The sequence below is a fragment of the Mizuhopecten yessoensis genome, unplaced genomic scaffold, assembly GCF_002113885.1.
Source record: "Mizuhopecten yessoensis strain PY_sf001 unplaced genomic scaffold, ASM211388v2 scaffold11177, whole genome shotgun sequence".
Taxonomy (NCBI): Eukaryota; Metazoa; Mollusca; class Bivalvia; order Pectinida; family Pectinidae; genus Mizuhopecten; species Mizuhopecten yessoensis.
In genome coordinates, this window is record NW_018408918.1 from 982420 (window position 1) to 994286 (window position 11867).

Here is an 11867-nt window from a genome sequence, read left to right on the forward strand (position 1 = left end):
TACTTCAAAAACGTCTTATTACAAGATAAATCATTCCAGTGGAATATACAGAAATAGAAAAAATGTCATGGTATCTAAACACAAGGACTTAGGGAATGGTATCTAAACACAAGGACTTAGGGAGCTTTTATTTGCAAACAAATTGCATATACATTTGTATGGAGTGTACTGTACATCAAACAAAAAGGGGGAGCTGGTTCAGGTTCATAATGACATACGTTATGTTGTGTTCTCAATGTAGGAAACACATATACAATTCTAAAATGTTTTAACGAGCTTTGTCCAGCTAAAACAATGATTAAAAAACGAAGGAACCGCAACGAGAGTCCTTAATCTATGTGTTCTTGAATAGCTTGCCTTCAATTTGCACACTTCCTGACTGGAAATATAAGAAGATTGATTGTGTCATGTCATTTTCTAATGCATATTAAACGATTAAACGGAGGTTATTTTGTCAAATTGTGATTGAAACCAGAAACAAAGTTGTTATATTAAGTCATTTAACAGTCCTGTAACCCCTACGGTATCGTCGCATACCAATGTTGTCTTTATTGTATATAGCGCTATAATTCTACATAAAATGGTTACCTAGGTTTCCTCCTTGTCTAGGACCCTTAAACTTCCTTGGCATTAAGCCATTACCTTTTATATTCGCTTCCTTATCTACAACTCTGTTACTCTCATAACCTCAAACGTACCATACATGTTTCACCGTTTAGCTTTATTTGAGGTATCACTCCTCATTGGGTACTACTATCTTAATTAATTAAGCGATCGATCATTAATCAGATACTTTACCAATCATGACAAATAAACGTTACATTACCTGGTTTACCAAGTACGCGATATAAATCCTGAGAAAGCTTATTACTTATTGTATACATTCGTTATTGGAACCGAACCTGTAACTATACTAATAAGCGAAAGTTCAAACTTTTGATGCATTTAATATTTCTGTGACGCCTTTTAGAGTAATATATGCCATCAAAAACTTGTCATATAAATATATCACTTAGATATGCCATGTCGATCTATGAGTTATGGTTCCTGCAATATATTGAGGAAGTTTTACACATTTGTGAAAAACATTGTCATGTAAGATAAGTTAAATAAATAAACCTTATTCTAAAGAAGTATTAACTCATGCTTTTTACTTTTATATATGCAATAACTTGTAACAAAAATGTAACAGAAAACTTTCAAGCTGACATGTCCAAAAATGATATTTTCCATGATTGAAGACTCGTATCTTAGAACATAACGAACATGCAACAAGAAACGTTTACACAAGCAGGCAACATGACAAAAAAACAGCATTGAAATGCAAAATGAACAATTTCTCCGTCGTAGATTATAATATTTTATCAAGAAAAAACGTATCATGAATATTAAATATTGGACCTAAATATGTCGCAACTTACGTACAATAAAACGTTTCGTCACGGTACCATTGTGTAAAACGTGTATATATTTATAAATTATATCTACTGATTCATCACGTAGAAATTGACGAGGCAAAAGTGAGTAGGTGTAACTCTTCCATTGGTATGCAACTCTACTTAAAAATATGTAAATTGATAGCATTTATTAGCACATCAATCATGTATATAACTTTGAGTTAACACATTTTCCTTTCATTTGTACGTATACATATGTATGCATAAATTTGAAATTGATATTTAAATATTTTCTCTGCTTTTCTTATTTAAATAAAAAGATTCCTCTTTCTCATTGATTTCCTGTGTTAATGGTTGTTTTATTTTAATATTTTTCCCGTTGCATTTTAATTGTGATAGTTTATCAGTTTTGTATCAAATCTGCATAGACAGCACATATGGACAGACATCAGTTTTATTGATAGTACTTTTTACGAAGCACACCACTGAATGCCTTTGCTTAAGGCGTATCTGAAATCATATGCACATTTTTGTAATAAATATGTATAACTATGGGGTAAACATACTCTTTAAATTAACTACATATATATGCAGTTGTAAATAAACATGAGGCTAAGGACACCACATTTATACGGGTTCTTTGACCCTGTTTAAATAGTTATGTTAAAATAATGGTTTTGTAATTAAGAGTAGTTTCTGATGTCACCGCTGAGGTGGTACACGACCGATCGTTTCTCCAATGGCCTGAATGTTTACTCAATGACCACTTAAAGTGGAGATTTACTTACTCTGTTCACTGTCATTACAGACAATGAATAGCGCAGGTAGAGTAGATGTGGCTTCTTATATTAAAATCGTTAATCATAAACTCTCATTATCTGTGTATACTGTGTATGCCATTCTATAACTTTGTATCGATTTGTATCTGGTTTAGTTTAACTTGGGACGTAAGGCTTACAGCAATAAAGCAATTGTATTGAATTGTATTTATACTATGATCCATGACCTTAATTATTGAAGGTCTTACATATATGATATGACAGTGACCTGTATCATTGATCAATCAAATGTCTCGTCGCCTTCATCAATGTGTACTTTCTGTCATTCATAATTCCACATCAAAAGTCGTATTTTTTAATACATTTGAACAGTTCTACATTAGTCGATGTCAATACACATATTATGTACATACTTGTCTAGATAATATCAGAAATGTATTGTCTACGTACTTTTTGAATAACCATCCATATCAATTAAACTAGAATGTCTATCTTAAAACTGCAACAAAATGGAGCAAGCTTTATTTGATATTATTATATTTTAATATGAAGTGATATTTTTGGTTTTATTCATAAAATCGGTTGAGTAGAATCAACGCTTTATACAATGTAAACCAAGGAGGAAGAAACAATAATGAAAGTGCTCACATTGAAACTAAAGCTAACTCAGCGTCCTCTTCTTCAGAAATTAAACTGCAATATGTGAATAATGGGCTCATCACTACTAAACTCTATGATAAACCTCAGTATTTAATTTCACGATTGTTTACTTTTCTCTCTTCAGTAAAACACACCAAACAACTTCGATTTGATCAACTGAACAACTCCAACAACCCAGGTGGATTATAACATGGCCTGGGGTGTATGTTGCGGTATCTGTGCTGTAGCATTCAAGTGAGGTGGCACTATAAGTGAAGCCGTAGGAAGCACAGTCCCACTATAAACAGAACGCAATACATCTCCAGCACACACACAGGCATACACACATTTGGAGTGATTAGTCAGGTAGCATAGGACTAGAAGTTAGCGCCTGATAAAGTAGCTCCTACGAATTCCCCCAAATTGTATTGGTTAATGTATTTGGTCAGGAAACTACAACAGGTTTGAGAGAGACTCTAACATGCTTCTGTCTAAATTCTGTAGCGAAAGTAATATGTATGACTGACATCGTTATATCAACTTCCATGGTGTTTTATGCACGTCATTTCCCTGCTATATTGCATCGCCTGAACTGATGGTTTCCTACATCGAATGATCTTTTGCTTATAACATTAATACACTATGTTAAGATCTATTTCACTTTCAATGTTAATACAAAGTTTTTAGAGAGCTTAAATATTGATTTTGTTAACAATTAATTAGTTTCCAGAGGGTGATCATAAATATATTACCTTTGCGTGGCTCAGCGATAATTATTGATATATGTTTGGCGTTTGTTCCTGTGGGTGGAGAAAACGCAATCATTTGTATGCATGAACTTGACCGTGAGTATACATCATAGGTGGCGTGATTCTCTTCAATGAACCACAGAGATTCTTTAAGACACACTTTGATTGTCCAATATTCTATTATGGGATATAGGTGTGTGTTGATAATGTATATTTGACACGACATGAGACCTGGTATTGATGACTTATACATTAAAATTAAAATATTTAGGTTGATATCAAATATATAGAATATGGTACAGTAACAATACATGGCGTTGTGGTCAGCTGGTTAACGGATATTTATAGAAAGATTTGCTATTTCGGTAATTGATTATAAACAGATTTCTTATTTCGGTAATTGGTTATATACATTTTGCTATTTCGGTAATTGATTATATACATATTTCTTATTTCAGTAATTGTTTATATACAGTATGCTATTTCGGTAATTGATTATATACAGTATGTTATTTCGGTAATTGATTACATTCAGATTTGCTATTTCGGTAATTGATTATAATATACAGGTTTGCTATTTCGGTAATTGATTATATACAGTATGCTATTTCGGTAATTGATTATTTACAGTATGCTATTTCGGTAATTGATTACATTCAGATTTGCGTTTTAGGTAATTGATTATAATATACAGATTTGCTATTTTGGAAATTGATTATATACAGATTTGCTATTTCGGTATTTGATTATATACATATTTCCTAAGGTACGGTGGTTGATGATCATGTTTATTTGCCGGGTTGTAAACTTTAAAGAGTTTGAAATTTTACAGGGACTTACAATTTGTTTCAACTAACTAACAATATACATTATGAATCATAGCAAGATCGGAGACATTTTTACTTCCATTCCATAATCTTCATATGATATCTTAAACAGATTAATGCAACACTTGGCAGTTTCAGATTGGGAAATCCAAAAATTACATGGTGACGTTATATTTTGTAATAGGTCAAAGTTAAAACAAATCTCGTGACCATGACTTGCATATTAACCAATGAAAACGGCCCTAAAATGTAACGCCTGTATAATGACGTGATATGTGAACCAAATATCCTGTCTGATCGTCCAATATTTCAACAGTGTCGAAGAAAATCCTTGTGATTGGGGTAATAAAGATTTATTATCTGGATTTGTAGGTTGTTAACAGAGCATATCCCATAATATGTTTTACGATTGTGGCAAATATCAATGGTTCAGAAATATTTGCCGTTCTATTGGTACTCTGGTCCGAAATCATACATGGTATTTAACAAATCTATAGCTATATCATAGAATAGCTATAGTTTGTAGTTTCGGCATCTGTCAGTCACCCTATTACTTTTATATTGGGATATATAGCTGAAGTTAATTTAAAAAGGGAAAGTTTAATACTTCTAGATGTTCCCTTGCATGTTAAAAATGCGAACAAACATGTATTGTCATTGGATACAACCTTAACAAGGGATTTTCAAAAGTGAAAACAATCCCTTGTTCTTTTGCACTGCTGTGAAAACTAAGACTTTAATTAACTGTCTTTTTCACCTTTATTATCTTAAAATATTAATACAGAAATATAATTACAGTGAAAAGTAAGTCTGTCATGTACCTCTCTCAGCTTAAAATATATATCGTGGTTTCTCTGTGTTCACATAAGCTATTAACAGTCACCAAAATATAGGATTTACAAGATAATTCTATCATTATTAACTCTATATGATTTACTCTTTATTCCGTGTTACTTCAAAGTATTAGTACTCGTCAAAATCTATGACTTATTGAAAACATATTCATATTTCATGCATACAGTGTTTGTGCCAATGATCTGAAACTTTTTTAATTTGAAAATCAAATAAAAAATATTTTATAACAAAATGAAGTTGATAAAAATAAACGAATAAAAAGAAAAAATATCTACATCGAATGCATGATTTCCTATTATTTCAGGTAATATCGGTCAATCCGGTTCATTGACCATATTGTAGATTTTTTTGTAACATATATAATTAACCAATTAACCAGAAAGAGGATGTTTCCATGAAATGTACACGCATATAAGTATTAATCTTAACCAATCATAGCCCCATAATTCGATCTACAAAAGTCGATGTTCCCCGTTGAGTGTGTTTTGCGTGCTGTGTATTTGCCCATGTCCTGTTTGTAATGTGCCTGACGCTCGTCTCAAGGGTGACAGCGACACGGGCTTGGCTGACAACGTCGAGGTAACCCTGACTCTACGTGGTATTTATATTACGAGGTCACAGGTCGCGGAACTAAAGACCGTATTACATGTGTCTCGTTTGTCGACTACATGTTCAGAATATGTATTGCGTGTATTAGCAGACGTATATTCGTTCGTTTGTTTCCGCCTTTAACACAGTTTCGTACTTCACGTGACTTATATAATATCTCTAACGTACAGCAATAGAAAATATATTGCTGAACACTATATGCTTTATATTGCGGACTAATATATGTATATTGATGTACATGCGAAATTGAATTTGCGATTGAAGTGATGTTGCATGTATTTAAAAATTAAGTATGGAGAAAAGCAACTATCTTTGTTATAAAAATTCTTGGAAAATTCGAATTCGCGAATTACCTGTGTCGTTGTGGTAAGCAAACATACCACATTTACGAAATTGACATTCATATGATTGCTCTTATCTCAAAACCCGGGGTCTTTGTCACTCTAGCTTTCTCATCTACCACTTAAATAAAGATAAACAGTTAACGAGTACTAGCACCTTAATGGTGCACAGTCTATAATGACATGTTTACCCCTTCCGTCGCTGTTAACAAGGTTATTCAACACCCTACTTTTACCTTAGCTTTTTTTCATCGTTTTTGGTCATTCTTTTTATCACATTCATCGGTATTATAACATTGATATACAATGGATAACTAACATGCATGTTATATTGGTTATAGCCATATCAAAATGGCATGTAGCGTAAAGTATTCATATCGAACGATCGCGCTTTTAAAAACACCAACATTATTGGGTCAGCATAAACGTCCATAGACCTGTTGTCCGTAAAACTGTTAACTCATCTGTCTGTTATCAATTTTTAAACTTTACATAAATGATAAATTTACCCATTATCCCATTTTATCTATTACCTTTAATTGGTATGGTAAAGTGAGATCAACAGGACAGGTGAATATAGTCTGACTATACCAAATACCCATGTACCATTATAATATGAACACAACGTTAGTTATATATTTATTTTCCAATGTTAATATATCAATTTAGCCAACAAAACTGCTACATGTATCAAGAAAATGACAAACTCAGATAGATAAAATACGGTAGTAGCTACAATGTAGTAAATATATGTAATTCATTCGAAAAAGATTTCCTGCTACAATTATATCGACACTTTCTTCATGACCAGGCGTAAAGCAGGAAGCTGTTGTTCTGGCAGGTCTACATGTCTCGTCAAATTAATCATTAGATAATTAATGAATATCTTCCCCTTTTGGCCTTTCAATTAACCTATTACTCATATAGTTATTAATCACAAAGATAATTAATTACATTAAATATCATATTTCACTTTGAAGTCACAAAAAGTAAAAAAAAAAACTAAAAAAATATATATATAAAAAGAAATAGAACGAAAATATGTAGATTAAAAAAGCGTATTTAATTTAAAGTTATTTAAGAAACATATACTTAATATCGTGACGAGACTACGATATTAAACTAAGAATACGTTGCACGGAAAAGGTCTTTAAAACTTGAAATGCTAATCATGCCATGTTTCTTGTTTTACATACAATACATCATTTTTAGACTTTAAATCTAAGGTCAGGTAACTCTCATATTTTGGCTTCCTTTGCTTTTTATCTATTGTACAAATACATTTTGAACAAAACAAAAACAATATCAGACATGTGGTGAACGCTTATAATTAGATGACATAGGATTACAGGCTGTCTGTTGACACGCCCTCTCCACAAAATCATCACAAAACGGCGATCAGACAAGATAAAAAGTTTTGAATGTCATCCTACGTGAACTGGTTCCTTACCGACATTGTGGTGTTTACCAACAAAAGTGTTTCCCTTCAAATCAAAATGTTGGTATCTTAACGTTTACAAGATTTAAACCAAACGAAGTTTTAAAGGCGTATTTAAGGAATCAACTGTTTGCGCTTACGTTACTTAACATTGATTAACGGAAATTTATTTACAATTTCTTCGAAATACAGGGAAGGTAAAACTTCATCAGATTCCTTTCCTAATTCGGGTACATCTCTTTGGTAAATATTTGTTCTGTCTCTAAAGAGTGTTAATGAAATAAAGCCCTTTGTATACCTAAAACGATGCTAAATAGTAAGAAATAAGGGAATCGTTTTCAAATCTATCAAAATAAACTCACAAAGTCGTATATACTTGTTCAAAATATGTAATACCGGATTTAAATAGTGACTGACCCAGGGGTGTTGTCCTAGTGTCCCGGCCAACAACATTTTTTCTGTGTCAAAAATGAACGTTACTCAAAAATATTATAACATTTTCCTCCATTTCATATGTGACGTTCTCATAACCAATGTTTTTTTTAATGGCTTCACCTAGCCAGTAATTCCAATAGCAGTAGGCCTTAGGGTGTTGACTAAACACCTCTGATTTCACTACCCTTAACAAAAGGGGATTAGTGCCTCTATTGTCAATGTTAGCTAGTGTCAATTCAGGTCAATAATCAACTGGTCTTTGTTTTACTTGACCCTAACTGGTCCTTTATCAAAGTTCTGTCAGAAGGGAGTCGGGCTCCACCATTTGTGGGAATAAGGTATATACGGGCTGGTAGATGTAGGTTTTGTCTATTTTCATTTTTATCTGTATTTTCACCTTTGGTTGCAAGCGTAAATGATCATTAAGCGGCATTATTTGTTAATATAATACCCCTTATGTTGATTTCCAGGATCATAGAATTCGCTAAAGCATACCGTTTACCATTGATACTAATTGAGGTACAATGCACAGCATATACCTCATATTAACTTAATGAAAACAGATTATTCAATGTGCAGTATGCACATGAATATACCATTTTGCATCACTAAACAAGGGACTAACACGTTTCTAGATTCTGCTTCATCCATTATATTGTTTGGGATGATTTTGGGGCTGATAATATAAGTCACCAATGCATTCAGAATTATGAATTTCAATCAAAATATAGTGATGGTCACTGTATTGATTGTTCTGATAGTGGAACGTGGGATGAAATATGAAGAATATGGATGTTGCCGAAAACTGTGATTGAAATTACTATTTCTTAAAGAAAGTAAATATAACATGTACATGCTTATTTGATTTAAGTGTAGAGCACAGTGTCTACAATGAGCCCAGATCGAATTGTTGCAACAGTCAATCAAACATGAGTGTCAACTGTATATCTTGCATTAGTATAGTTTTCATGCGGCGAAAGTGAATGCAATTGTACTAAACAAAACATGTTCTAGTAAGGGGAGACTGAGGCAAATCATGACTTCATAAAGCATGCGAAGTCAGGTTTTCCTGCCAGCTTCACGACCTTTTGTATGTTGCATGGGCCGAACTTGCCATGATCTCCCCAATAACCAGCGACACGTACACCGTATATTAACCCCTATTATATGATGACAGAAAATAGGAGAGAGCCTTTATACCAATTCCTAAGCGCTATAAAATGTGGCAAAATTTAGTTTTATTGTTCAAGTTTGGGCAACTCCCGTAATACGTTCCTGTATCCGCCCCTGCTAAGGTTACCAGACACATCATCATCAACGTCCATTTTTGTAACGTACTTCAAAATTATTACAGCGGACTCAATTATCTCGATCAAAATGGGCCCTTACAGCAAAAAAAAGTAACTTTCCAACTTTGTATTAAACCGTCAGTTTGAAAGAAAATACAGTTTTTGATGTTTTTCGTTATTAATTTGGAAAAAAGGAGTTCCAATTTTTTTTTCTGAAACACAATTCGCTTGTCACTATTTGTTACATAAAGATGCATGATTACCTTTTTCGGCCAGGTGCTTTTCTAAGGTCTAGGCAGTTGTTGGGTATGGGTAGGCATTGGAATTACATTATTAAGGTTTCAATGTTTTTTTGTCAACATTTTAGTGGTGTGTTGAGCCACCTCAATCTACTCTGCCTTGCAACCGGTCTGTGATTCTCTTCCTTTTTACATCGTTGAGTATTGTTAATCATAAGCCCTTTCTGCGACTACTGTCGACTGTCGGACGCTAACCGTTCGATAGGCATTACGTCATAATTGAAACATATGAGTATTCTCAATAAAAAAAAAACAACCTTCCACATGTTACTTATAAAGCTGAATAACGATGTGTTAAATAAATGTAAAAAAATGTGGGTTATATATTGATCACTGCTCTGTCTTTACGACTTTTTCTTATTCATAACCAGGTGTTTCGTTTGAGCGAATATTATTCATTCTTTAATCTATTTTTGTAACATACATTATAAACACACGGACTCTGTTGCTGAAAGTTTGGTTAGCTTTTCATTTCATTTTTATTTTGGTAACACGAAATTAGTCTTGCTAAGCAACAGTACTAGTCAAAGCACGTCAATGTTTACTGTCTCAACATATCTGTAGCAATGAAAAAGTGCTTATTATTGTCATATTACTATTTGAAATTTTACTTTTACCGTTTGTTAACTCAAGTTAGCTTTGTTGTTTAGACCCTTTTAAACTTGACGACATCTTATCAGCAACATTTTATATTACAATACCGAGAGGTCTTAAAACCTGTCAGCAATTTAACCCAGTTGTGATTGTCAAATTCTCCGGGGTTGGGCAAATTGTGTCATCCATATTAACTATTCTTCTACATGTGTACATCTTGTTGAAATATGGATAGCATTGGATATTATGACATGGAGTCATCTTAAGAGGATCCCCTGATATGGTAAATTTAGAAAGATATATCGCAGTCAAATGCAGTATAACGACATATATTGCAGGATAATGTTGTAAGTAATTTAAATAGAATAAAATCTGAATTACAAATTAAAAGCCAATTTTAGATTATTGTTTTGTTTTTATTTCAACATAATAAATGCATAATAAGATGAAAACACATACTTTAAACAAATCAATATTGATAAATTCGTAACAATGATCAAACTCTTACATAGTCCGGTACATAACCTCTGTTTGTACAATGTACATATATATATAAACCTTTTCATTTGTTTTAAGTTATTTATCCCCTCTAGTATTTCTTGTTATGATATTGTATTTCATGTTTGCTTGATAAGTAATAGTGAGTGCTGTTTTTTTATTTCAATATCATAAAAAAAACTAATCTACAGAACACTTGTTCATGAGATGAATTAAGCAATATCTATCCATAGCTTAATCTGTATTACTAATAGGTTTAAACTGCTAACGTTATGAACGTCTTTGATTAAACATTTCTGAATATTTTGTTGTTATTTCTGATATAATGAGGTAGATATGTAGATATCAGTGAAGGAAACATGATTCCTTTTTTATTTGCAGCAGGTTTAGAAACAAACAAGCGTCCACGTCCAGTAAGTTCAGCAAGGACGTACAAAACAAGTCATTTGGACTTATAAAACATATGAAAATACAATGTGATTTTACAGATAGATTATAAATTATTAACATCCTTGCACGTTTATAAACAAGTTTCGCTTAGACCTCGCCATATTGATATTGTATATATTGTATATGAGAGACTAATACTCCTTAAGTCAATGGCCTTTTCAATTTCTTACTGAAGATGTTTCCTTTAGGTATTGCCCGCGTGTTACATTAACTATTCTCTTGCCCTGTGGGTTAACATAGGCAAATAAAGTTTCTAGCCCTGTATGGAACAAATAGTTCCTAGTAAGAATCCTATTAAAGAAATAAAATGAATGAAGTTTTCAAAGTGTGAAATGACGTCAGATACAAATGTAGAACAATGCAAGGACAAACAAATGAAATGTTACACATGAATACATGGATCCTTAATGATATTTCACTACAGATTAAGTCTTAACACAAGACTTTATTATTGAAAAGTATGTTTTGTATTTCCCCCTATCTTTCGGATCCCTCGCATTCTGTTGATCCGAATGCGTTTTTATAATTCTACTGATCATATTATGTCGCTTTTAAAATACGAAAAATGGAGGTGTATGCATATGGTATGACAGTAGAGTATTATAAATTAACATAACCTATCCTATGTATATATCGGTGTTTACAACCAAGACTAGAATTTCCGTCCT

The 11867-nt window shown here is 32.6% G+C and overlaps 1 protein-coding gene across 1 annotated transcript in view; it reads right to left on the minus strand.

Moving 5' to 3' along the window:
* Positions 1 to 10756: 10756 nt before the first annotated feature.
* LOC110440294 (putative mediator of RNA polymerase II transcription subunit 26) overlaps positions 10757 to 11867 on the minus strand; it is a 6633-nt gene continuing 5522 nt past the window's right edge. The window contains exon 3 of the mRNA XM_021483268.1: positions 10757 to 11867. This exon is cut by the window's right edge and continues 1529 nt beyond it. The gene's annotated coding sequence lies outside the window, so the exon portion shown is untranslated.